The sequence below is a fragment of the Nicotiana tomentosiformis genome, chromosome 6 (assembly GCF_000390325.3).
Source record: "Nicotiana tomentosiformis chromosome 6, ASM39032v3, whole genome shotgun sequence".
In the NCBI taxonomy this organism is placed as follows: Eukaryota; Viridiplantae; Streptophyta; class Magnoliopsida; order Solanales; family Solanaceae; genus Nicotiana; species Nicotiana tomentosiformis.
In genome coordinates this window covers 111,671,704-111,684,124 of record NC_090817.1, presented here as the reverse complement: position 1 = coordinate 111,684,124, position 12,421 = coordinate 111,671,704, and the positions used below count along the sequence as shown (strand labels likewise).

General features: G+C 36.4%; 1 long non-coding RNA gene across 1 annotated transcript; it reads right to left on the bottom strand.

Annotated features, from left to right (window-relative positions):
- Positions 1 to 8,647: 8,647 nt before the first annotated feature.
- Positions 8,648 to 10,023, bottom strand: LOC104109012 (uncharacterized). Its single transcript, XR_011408796.1, has 3 exons — positions 9,835 to 10,023; positions 9,627 to 9,713; positions 8,648 to 9,476 (listed from the first exon to the last, which is right to left on the bottom strand). It is a non-coding gene; the product is annotated as an uncharacterized lncRNA (long non-coding RNA).
- Between the last annotated feature and the right edge of the window lie 2,398 nt (positions 10,024 to 12,421).

Genomic DNA, 12,421 nt, shown 5'->3' with positions numbered 1-12,421 from the left:
GGGTTGTTGTGGGCCCTCGACTCTGTTATCTTTAACAATTCAGCAGCTTGAGAGGTGAGGTATTGAATTTCAAGTGCAAGTCCCGTGCCAATAAGTCTAGAACTTGCCCTGAATGTTTGTCTAGGCGAAATTCTAAGTATAGCTCGACTTGAGAAATGATTGTAGGCTCTCCTTGGTCCAATTTGAACTTTGAAAGCTTCCGTAGCCTACCAATATGATATCCCTAGTCAACCCCTTTGAGCCTAAGCCTTTTTCATTCAATAGCCACATTACAAGCCTTTATCCGTTCTATAATGACCCTTTCTTGGTACCCAATCTTTCCTTAGCATTCATGATGAACAATTGGCAAAAGCATAAGTTTGGTGGAGAGACGAGGAATTTGAAAGTGATAAAAGGTTCAAAGAAGAAAAAGAATTGATGAAAAGAAAAGGCAAAGAAAAGGAAGAAAAGCCAAAAAGAAATGAGTCAAAAAGAAAATGAAGGTTGAAGGGATTCAAAGAACGCAATGATGAAAGGCATGGAATGATGAAAAAAGGAGAAAAATGATTTTCATGAGTAAGAAAGAGTGACAATGTGTCTCTCTAGTTCCCTTAAGGAAGAATAAAATGACTCAAAGAGTCAAGAAAGTATGAGCCGAAATGAGAAAATGGAGTGCTTAAGGAAAGATGAAACTATCATAGTTCGATAAGTCCTACCTTGATCCAAAAGCCTTCATTACATCCCATTAAAGCCCTATATTATTTCAAGTTGAGTGAGCTTACATTAGTGCTGATTTACATAAGGGTCAAGCTTATGGTACTTAGAGCCGGACTTGTGGCATTCTTTTGAGAGTGATGAGCGCACTTCTTCACAATCCTTGTTTTGAGTGGTACATTCTAAAAAATGAGATTTGCTCATGGAGAATAGAGGAGGAGGAGTTTGGGATCCACAATAACCTACGTGATAGAGCGAGCTTCCTTGATGAATTGAGTCAACTCTTGATGCTCTAGTATTACATTAGAACTATAGTACTCAAAAGGTCATAACATGATGTTGTTGATAATTCATTTGTGTTGAGGGTAATTATTAGTCCCAATTGATGCTTGATGGAGTCACCTTAGGCCAGCTGAAATATCCTTTTCTTTTTCTTGTGGAGATGGGAATTACCCTATTTGCTCGAGGACAAGCAAAAGCTTAAGTTTGGGGGAGTTGATAAGTAGAGATTTTAACCTATTATTTTCTCTCTTTTACTTGTGTTTAGGGCCAAAAATGCATGAAGGTATTCTCGAAAACTAATGTAATATGCTTGCTTGCAGGGATTGTTCAAAATGAGCCAAAGTTTCTTTAGTCATAATCAACTCATAAAGGAGTCAAAACTTGAACAAAAACCAAGACTGGGCCAAAAGATATGAAATGCGGACCGCACAAATATTGTGCGGCCGCGAAAGCTACAACGCGGTCGCGAGCACTATTTCGAGGTTCGCAAAAGGAAGATTCATAGAGATGGATTTTTGGGCCAAAACATGAACGCGGACCGCGTCATAACGGTGCGGTCGCAAAAGTACCTTCGTGGACGCGATTGGAATTATGCGGACTGCGGTTGCTGAGGTTTAGAGAGCTTACATTTTAAGCAAAAACAAGAAGAAAACAAGAAGTGTGGTCCGCGTCAAAATTATGCGGCCGCAGAAGTCGCCTACTCGACCGCGGTGGAAATTACGCGGTCCTCGAAACCATGCTCAACCCAGATCCAGAAGTGAAGAACGCGGACCGCGATCAGAACTACATGGCCGCTAAAGCAAGAGTGCGACCGCGGTCAGAATTACGCGGCCGTGTAACCTCCGCAGGGGTATTTTTGTCCGAATATTTTAGCTTAGTATAAATAGAACGTTTTGTTATTTTTAGAGTGTGGTGTATTTGCTGAGCACGTGAGAGGCTGGAACTTCCCTTTTGGGCAATTCTATATTAGATTCGCCTTATAACATTAGATTTTCATCTTTTAATCTAGTATTATGAATTTTATCTTCTTTTCATCTTTGATTTCTACTATTTCTATGAGTAGCTAGACCCATAGCTAGGGTTGTGACCCAACCCTAGTGTGAGTATTTAATGGGTACTAAATTTTAGGGTTTGAATGTTTATGGATTAGTGATATTTAGCCTAGTTCTTGCTAGAATTGTAGAATTAGTAGTTGCAAATACTGATTCATGCCTTTATGACTTAGTCTCTTCTTGAGAAAGAGGGACTAAGTCTAGAAAAACTAGGCTAACAAGAAATTAGGGTGAACTAAAGAAATTGATAGCCCCAATTAAAGGGTTAAACCTAGAGATAGTAATACCCGACTTGAGCTAATATTACGTGATTTGTATGAATACCCATTTGGACTTGAGAAATCCAAATTGAAAAAAATCACTCAAACTATCGAGAGGTATAGAGTGAGTACTTAGGTGTGATAGCTATATTACGACCCCAAATTAATCAAGCTTGCCCTAGATTCTTGCTACCCGTTAGATATCCACCTAGGCGGAAGTCATTACCCTAGTCCTTTTAAATACTTGAAAACCTACATAAAAAAAATATTGTACTTAGCTTTAACCACTGCATACAATAAAATAGAATTAGAAGTAGAATCAAAACCAAAAGTGTGGAAGCGTAATTAGGAACAAAACACGCATCTAGACTTAGATATAAACCTAATTCCAAATCAATTAACTCCATGTAGATTCGATCCCGACCTTGTTGGGTAAAACTGCATCGACCATCCTCGCTACTCAATAGTAGTGCATGCTTGGACCCGATCACATATGCCATGCTCACATGCCATCAAGTGCTTTCAACATACAGGTTTAGGGGCAACCAACTACGTTGATAACGAATATAGTGTTGCTGCATACTTAAACACCTATAGTGGGCAGTTGTAGCCAGTTGGTGCTGAGCATTATTGGCCGCCGGAACCATTTAAAGTGGTGTGTAACAAGGAGTTTTTGCGTCAGCGACAAGTGCAAAAAAGAACGCGCATACGGAACCAAATGGATGTTGGTGATACCGTTTATATGCGCAAATGTGGCATATGCTCGCAAACAGGGCATGACCGTCGTAAATGTCCTTCAGCTGGTTTGGGTGGCGGTGGTAATCCAGCTCCTGGTAGAAGTTCATCTAATGTGCCCAACTATCAAGGCTACACATAGTGTTTTGTTTCCGTAATGTGGTTGTAATAAGTGTATGTACTTGTTTATGTTACAAAATGTATCAAATAAAATTATATTTCCATTGTTGTTAAATCTTATTGATATTTAACATTATCAGTGGAGTAAATTAATGAATTTCTCCCTCCCGTTCATGTTATCAAAAATAGTATTGGATTAAAAGACCAAACTTATTACGTTGACTTTCGAATTTCAATCTAAAATTATTAGAAAACTACATTGACGGAGGAGGAAGATGTTTGATAATTATGTGAATATATATATATATATATATATATATATATATATATATATATATATATATATATAGTCCTAGTCCCGTATGTAATAGGATAGCGCGGTTAAATACTACGTTATGGGTTATAAAAATTATTAAGTATTCACATATGGGTTCCAGGCTCGATATTTGAGGCCCAGTAGCACCAAGATATCCTGAATTCTTGTATGTGTTAGTTTTATTTTTTTATATATTAGTTTTATAATTTTATATGTTTGTTTGTAAATTAAATAATTAATTTTTAGAATTATACAAGATTATAAAAGTTATTAAGTATTCACATATGGGTTCTAGGCCCGATATTTGAGGCTCAGTAGCACCAAGATATCCTGAATTCTTGTATGTGTTAGTTTTATTATTTTGCATGTTAGTTTTATAATTTTATATGTTTGTTTGTAAATTAAATAATTAATTTTTATAATTATACAAGATTTAATTATTAAGTATTCACATATGGGTTACATGCTCGATATTTGAGGCCCAGTTGCACCAAGATATCCAGAAAATATTGTTGTTTTCTCATTTATTTTCTTACGATCGTTGAACTAAATTGGACAGAGTTTGTGTTTGATCTATCAGCTATTTTGACGTATTTTTGGGTATAAGAGATACTTAAATAATTAATTTCAATAACTAAAGGGATACTACGCTAAAAGGCACTACATTTTACTACGCTAAAAGGGCACTATATTACTAGTCTTTGAGCAAATAAATAATCTAAACCAGATAAAAATAACAAATATATTTAATCACAAAACATTCACGAAAATACATATACAACAGTAAAAAGTAACTTATTAACATTTTTTTGAACAAATAATAATGATATCTCAATTTTTACATATCTTTTTAGCACACTAATATCTTAGTCCGGATAAAAATAACATACCAGTTTAATCGTAAAAAAAAAATACAAAACAACATAAAACACATTTAAAACAACTAATATGCATTTTTTATACTAGTTTCGACAAAAACTAAATTGGAATACCTCGATTTATGTTTTTTGGAAAGTTGAAGATTTGAATCGGCCGAAACGAGCAACCCACAACGAGAGAAAGCTTAGCTAGGATGTGCGACCAATAATCTTTACTTTTTGTGGGAGGGTCCACTCGAATTTTTTGGGTCGTTAATGGGGGGGGGGGGGTTCGCTGGTTTGATTTTAAAAATGGGGGGGAGGGGTTGTTTTGGTTCTGTAACGGGGGAAAAGAGAAGGGACGAATATTTGAAGGGGTATAGCGCAGTTTATTAAGGCGCTATACATATAGTGTCTTAATAAACTGCGTTATACATGCCAGTCTAATCAACTTCATGTATAGCGCCCTTTTAAAGGACGCTATATATAGTTTGGTCACATTATTTTGTTTTCACTCATTTCAGTCATTTGAGTCTAAAAAGACCACATTTAGGTTCCAAGATCATCTTCTATCACTATAGATATGTATTAGTGCCATCTTATGGCATGTGTAAAGACAGGTTTTTATTTTAAAATTTTGGAACCAAAGCTCCAAACAGAAGTCCAGGCCATGATTTTCAATACCTCGACTCAAACAGAGACAAGTATTTTTTTCATTTTAATTTTAATATTTGAAGTACCGAAATCCATTCTACTCATTCCAATTATAGAGTGCTAATTGCAATTAAAAGATATTTGTATATTTTTTTCTAGTCATCTAAAACTGTCATACCCCACGGACAACGAGCAGTTGAACTCGAAAGGGGTTACTGTGAAGTTTGTCTTAGAAAAATCCTATATCAAAATAAGAGGAGAGAGTTAGAGGTTATACAAGGGTGAGTTCTTGACTCAATTGTTGGCGTATTTGGGGTTAAGGCCCAATGGACAAAACCATAAGACCTTAAAGTCTTAAGGTGGCCAATATGGGTCAGGCCGAAGCAAATAATACCTTGACAATTGGGCTTGGATAGTGACAACTATACCAGAGCTGATACCTCCCCTAATATGGTTGTGGAGCAAATCTCAATGAGAATGCAGTATTTATTTTAGTTTAACCAAGTGTTTTTTCTTTTCTTTTTTTCTTTTTTTTTTCTTTCATTTTTCTGTTATAATTTGCTAGTCCAAGAAGGATTGGTTGGAAATTTCAAGTCAGTCCAAGTCTACGTTTGCTTCCCTCCTTTCAATTATCTACATTTGCCAAGTCCTTCTAAGTCATACATTTTATAGTTTGTCTGCTATCCAGTTGCTTTTCTTCAAAACAGGTTAACAGACATTTTTTCATCTTCTTCTTCTTTTTTTTTTTTTTTTAAACTGATCAAAACATCATTAAAAAGCCCAGGGTATGCATTCAGAGACAATTGGCGAAAAGTTTACGCCTACCAGAAGAGAGAGTAAACAATAGACAACTAGTAAACCCAACTCCTCTATATGACAATAATCAACTCAATTACTGATCTAGGTAGCAAACTCAATACTCAATAATGGAATTACTGAGACAAATTAGTATCAGTGTTTTAAAAGGCGTGGGCGTAAGATGAAACGTTTTACATATGCCTCAGCGAGGCGTAAGCCCCATAAGTATTTAATTTTTAATATTTTATAAAATAATATAATGACAGTAAATATTTATAAATATGTAAAATTGCATAAAAATTGAAGAAAACTATAAATATGTAATATATATATATATATATATATATATATATATATATATATATATATATATATATATGCGGTTCATCCTCACAAAAAATTAGTCAAAACAATCTATTATACGCTACTTATAAGCACGAGTAACTTGAGTCTAAAAGAATAAAGTTTTCTATATGGAGAAACAAAAAGGATGATTAACATACAATTTAAATTTTGAACTTGCTGTTATGAAGGAGAATTGAGTTCTCTTTGTATTTGTAAAAACTTTATTTGTTGCTTTTGGGAGATATTAGCAGACTAGTGGACAAGATAAAGAATTGGGAAAGACCACGAATTAGGGCTTCAATCAATAAAAAAGGTCTTGACTTTTAAATTTAATACATTTGAGTTCCTTTTTGGACTTTTTGAGTAATTACCAAGCTGACTTTTGAAAATTTAGGAATTATATAAAGGACTTATTCAACAAATTTTATTTTAATTTGAAAAAGTCTCTAGGGCTTACGCCCCGAATTGCCGAGCGTACGCCTCTTGAGACTTTTGCCCCACACCATCGCCTCGGGGCGTTTTTGGTGCGCCTCGCCCCAGGGCTTGCCCCGATAACGCCTTTTAAAACACTGATTAGTATCTAAAGATATAGACCAGAAGGGAGGTGAGAAGAACAGATACAGAAGGGGGATGAGAGGAAATCAGAGATCACTCATGATTTAAGTCTATCCTATTTCAACAACTACTTTCTTATTTATAGTTGTTGTTCTTCTAGAATTTGCTCCTGCTCACGTGTTCTCTGCCCTAGATGCCAAACAAAATCAGTTAGAGCTTTTGGCATTTTTCAAATTCTCGTGTTACGCCTCACGTTTCCAGTTCCTTGAGGATCCATGACGTGGCTGCTGACTAGGATAGCGGATTGGGCATCAGAAGTGTTCATAACATTACCTCCGTCCCCGAAAAGAACCTTGTCCTCAAGGTTCGGATTATCCTGTGATGGGGTAGTGTCGCGTAAATGCAGTGGCGTAACCTGTTGATCTTGGGATCCCACACATCTCTTAAGCACTGAAATATGAAACACATGATGAATCTGTGCAGCTGCCGGCAATTCCAACTTGTACGCAACAGGTCCAATCTGTTTCAAAACCTTAAAGGGCCCAAAGTATTTGCGTTCCAGCTTGTGCGGCGTCTGAAGACGCAGTCAATGTTGACGGTATGGCTGAAGCTTAACATAAGCCCAATCCCCGACTTGCAATGTGACCTAAGTCCTCTTGCGATCAACAAACTTTTTCATACGATGTTGGGCTTGTAACAAATTTCCCTTAAGCTTCTCCAGAACCTCATCTTTGTGAAGGAAGTATGCCTCAACAAGGTCATGAGATATGCTACGTTGAGTATAGCGAGCGAGAGTTGGAGGTTCACGATCATATAGCGCTTGAAAAGGTGACATCCCCGCTGAAGTCTGGAATGAAGTGTTATACCAGTATTCTGCCCAAGGTAGCATGCCTACCCGATATTTTGGAGAATCAGCCACATAACACTGAAGGTATTGTTCTACACATTTATTCAGAGCCTCAGACTGCCCATCCGTTTGAGGATGATAGGCTGTGCTCATAGCCAAAGTAGTACCCTGAAGACGATGGAGCTTTTGCCAGAAAGAGTGGGGTGATGAAAGACCCCGAAAACCACTATGATACGTAACAGTGTTATCAAAGGCGCACTTTAAGTCTTGAAGCGAGACTCAAAACATGTTGAGTGCTTCGTCTCGCTTTACGGGCGCTTCAGTGTCGCATCAAGGCTCTAAGGCATACCTTTTCTTGCCAATGAATGTAATTCTGAAAATGCGACACTAAACAATTGATATTTCACTTTATCGGAATTTTTTTGTCCATATATTTGTTATTCATGCTTATAGTTTTTGGTCTTAAACTACATATACATATTTTTACTTTTTCTCCAGTTGCGCATTTTTTCATTAAAGTTCACGCTTTATTTGCGCTTTGCGCTTAAAGCCCCAACGTGCCTTATAACATTTTTAGGCTCTTCGCCTTTGATAACACTGATTATACGTACTAAAGGGACGTTGCCAATTCATAAACACCTGCAGAGCACTATTCTACACACCCTTCCCTCCGCAATCTTTTATAGCTTCTGGTCAACCAAAAATATTCTTATCTATTTCATCATCAGTTGGTCCATAATAAAACCAGAATTTTCTGTACTTTTCAAAAGATAAAGGGTGATGCAATTCAAAGAATTCTCTCTGGGGAAATCTTTCACATCATTCCCCTCACGCTGAAACCGAAACCTTTAAAACCATTGTCTGCACTTGAAAAGAAAAAAAACAAACTCAATTTAGCATACAATAACAAATATGCACAGCTCAGTATCCGTTTTGCACTTCAGACAGATTCACTTCAAATTATGGAACTTTGTGGGACAACCAAAAGATCTAAGTCTGTGTTATACTGGTACATCATACCAATAGAGAGGAACTATTTAGTCTATTTTGTAACCTCTCATCTTTAGTTTCTAGAATGAAACTTCTGTTATGACATTAACTAATGACAGTAAGCCTACAAACTCTTGTGCGTGTAATAATGACTACATAATTATAAACTTTTGTGCAATTAAAGCTTTCAAGTTTCTAAAGTCAAAACTACTTTCAGTAAAAGATCACAAAATCAAATAGAGGGAGTGAATTCACTAGTAACAAAGTAATTCAATAAGTAAAGCCCCCCGTATCAGTAACAAACTAACAACACATGACTGTGTCGCTTCAAACCTATAGAATATATCTAACACAATGAGCTGATGACAGTTCTCTCAAAGGCACCAACCAGATCAGATTCAAGAGGTACAGATTTTTCAATACAACTCAAACCCTCAACCAAAGATAGATGTAGTAACTAATATCAGCAAATACAAAAGTATCTTCAGTTGGATAATACAAACGGGATTTTGGTGTCTTTGTCGTTCCAAACAGCTAACAGTTTGTTGTGAACCAAAATAACTCAAATAATATTTATGGGGTAGTTATTTGGACAGAGGCTGTTGGACCAGGGGCTAAACCGCGAAGAGGTCCAAGAATTAGAAAGCCCAACAAGAGATTTGTCTGGGATCCAGGTTAAAAAAGCACATGACAAAGTGAATAAAAGGGGTTATCGTCTGGGTTATGAGGATTACTGGATTAGGCAAATGTTATGTGAAAAGCTCTGTACTTCTCATCTCCTTCTTGTATGGTGTATTTCTATCTTCTCATCCCTTCCGTTATCCTGCAGCTATCCTTTTACTATTTCCTTGCAATTTCCAGTTGATTGTAATTCCATTTAGGGAATCAATATAGCTAGTTGGTTTGGCTGTTAATTGGTTTGTTTCATACAAAAAAGCTCAACCCACCGCATAGCCAAGCCAACGCCTCAAACTGTCATTAAACATGACACCTAATAATTAATCTGACTAACAAAAAAAACTAAAATTGTAAATAGACAATAGTCTCTCCGTTCTATTTTCTATGACAAAATTTGAATTAACTGAAATTTAGAATGTTTATTTGACTTTTAAAAGATCTTACCTTTCCGACAGTGTCTGCTATACGATCGATATGAGGTTCGGAAAAAGGAGTCCCATTGTCCCACACAAGTTCATCATTCACCGGAAGCTATAATAATATCCACGAAAATAGTTAGCATAAGATTAGGTAATTGAATGGAATTCCACGAAAATGGAACTTAAAAAGCTACTCTACTATATGTGTGGAGATTTTTTAGAAGGAGCATTACGGGCTTGTCATGCACGATGTGTTTGCCGACGGGAAGGCCCATGCCGGAGCGTGTTCGATGAGAGGAGGTGGAAGCGCGTGCCACGATTCCATTCCCACCCCAAAATACGTGAAGCTGTGTGACTCAATCTTCCGGCCATGGGCGACGGATTCTCTTTGTGATTGTGCGATTGGGCGTACAACTACTGTGTTTTTCACTGAAACAATTAGCAGTTACTTTAAAAGGTTACTGTAGTTAAAATGTTCGAGAAACCTTTTTTTAGATTTTACAAAATTTAGAATAAAAATTGTAAAACTTAGCCATATAGTAATAGTTAATAGTTATACACCAAATCATATCAATTTGTTATGGTTAAATAAATTAATAAGAAGAAAAGAATATCAATTAATCATGATTAAGCAAAATAAATTTAATTGTAATACATAATCAACACATATATTATGCGAATAATATTTTTTACCATTCTTCCGATATTTGTTACTTCTTAACAAGCCACATGCACACTGTTACGCGGCGCCTTCCTGAGATTTCTTGGAAGGGCGACGTAAGACTAAGCAACCGATGTCCATGAAGTTACTATCTGCCAATTTGGGTCCCCTCCGTACGCTATACGAGATTGTCAATACCATACGGAAAACCAGTATCAATAGCAATTGAGAAAACAGTAAAGAGAATTGAGAATGAAATAAAGCTTGGTTGTATTAATGAAAGCTATTACAGAAAAGCAACACTGTGTCGAGGGCGAGAGACACTAGTATAGAGAATTGTTTGCTTGCTAGAAAGTTTGATTGCTTGACCCCCTAATAATGCTTAAAAAAATAAATAATCAAAGTTACACGACTTGACCTAACTAAGCTAGAGAGACATAATGGAAATACATGAAATAAAACTATTCTATATTTACAATGAAAAGGACCTAGATTCCTACAAGGTAGAAGAAGATCTGTTGGCAACAACCTTATCTTCAGCATCAGAGTCTGCGCGCACGGCATTGTTTGCGCGTGTGACACTGTTGGCATCTGCCTGCGTCTGAGCGTTGGCGAGGGCTATCGATGGGGAGATATTTAACATTTTCCAGTTGAGTAAATTAATGCATTTCTCCCTCCCGTTCATGTAATCAAAAATAGTATTGGATTAAAAAACGGAAAAATATGTGAATATATTTGATAAATATAGTTGATAAATATAGTCGATAAATATAGTTCAAAAATAGTTGAGTTAAAGGTAGATTTTTGATAAATATGTGAATACACATAGCGCGGTTAAATACTACGTTATGTGAATATATATAGCGCGGTTAAATACTACGTTATGTGAATATATATAGCGCGGTTAGATACTACGTTATGTGTATTGTCTTGTCGAACTAAAAAGCTGCCTGTCTGAGAAAAAGCTATTTTGTATCCGAAAGAATCTTTAATACGCAAAGTATAGCGCGGTTAAATACTACGTTATGTGAATATATATAGCGTGATTAAATAATACGTTATGTGTATTGCCTTGCCTATAAATAACGGGCGCATTCTAGTTATTTTTTGCGCTTAACAATAACCAATAGCAAAACTTTCCATAAAAGCAAGGTTTTTTTTACGCTTTAACAAATGTCTGAACGCCTTTATGTACCAAGGAGCCAGTGCGGCAAAATATGTATGATGAATGACTGTTGGGATGATGGTGAAGTTGGACGCCATTACTGGATGTGTGTGAACAAGTTTTATAGAGTTCCCGACGAACCTTTTTGCAATTTTGAGGTATGGATTGAGGAACCCTGTAAGCAGGAATGCTACAAACGATCTTTGCAGTATCTTCATGATTTGACCTTAAAACAGTGTGAATATGAAAAAGAATATAAACGAGAAATTGCGGAGTTAAATGAGAAACTGAAAGAGGCAGAACTAGAAAAAAATAAGATGGAAGATAAATTTAAGTGGTTGGAGCAGAGAATAATGAGCGGCAGTGACTAAACAATGACATGTATGTGTTGAGTGTACTACTTTATCTTTATGTTTCCCGTGTCATATATTTTCATTAGTTGTACTGAATTTAAATTATGTTAAGTTGCTATATTTTGTGTTTGTGTTGTAGTATTAAAATAAAGAAGGAACGGGGAAATAAAAACATAATGCGCATATTATATAAACATAAAAAACTGTTGATATTATTTACATAAAATAATATTTACATAAAATACAAAAAAAAAAAAAAATCAATGTGTCCCACAGCCTGTGTGCTTCAATGCAGCCGCTAGCCTGAGGCGCATCCCATCTCGCCCGGCTATGCTATCAGGATCATCCTCATCACGGCGCTTCTTTATAGCAGGATGCGCTGCAGCATGATCATCAGTGGTGCTGGCAGGATCGGTAGAAGGGGCCGTCGGTCCAGTAGAAACCTACAGAAGAATAAGTCAGCTCAGTATAGGAAAGTATACATTAAGTCACAATAATTTAAATTGTCTTACCATGGTCTCGTCGGGCTCCTGAATATAATCATCCGTCACAGCCATGTCAGCATCGCACAAATAGGCCTCCGTGACGGGCGGGGATGAAGCCTTAATAAGAAAATTAATAAAGTTTTGAAAAATAAATGA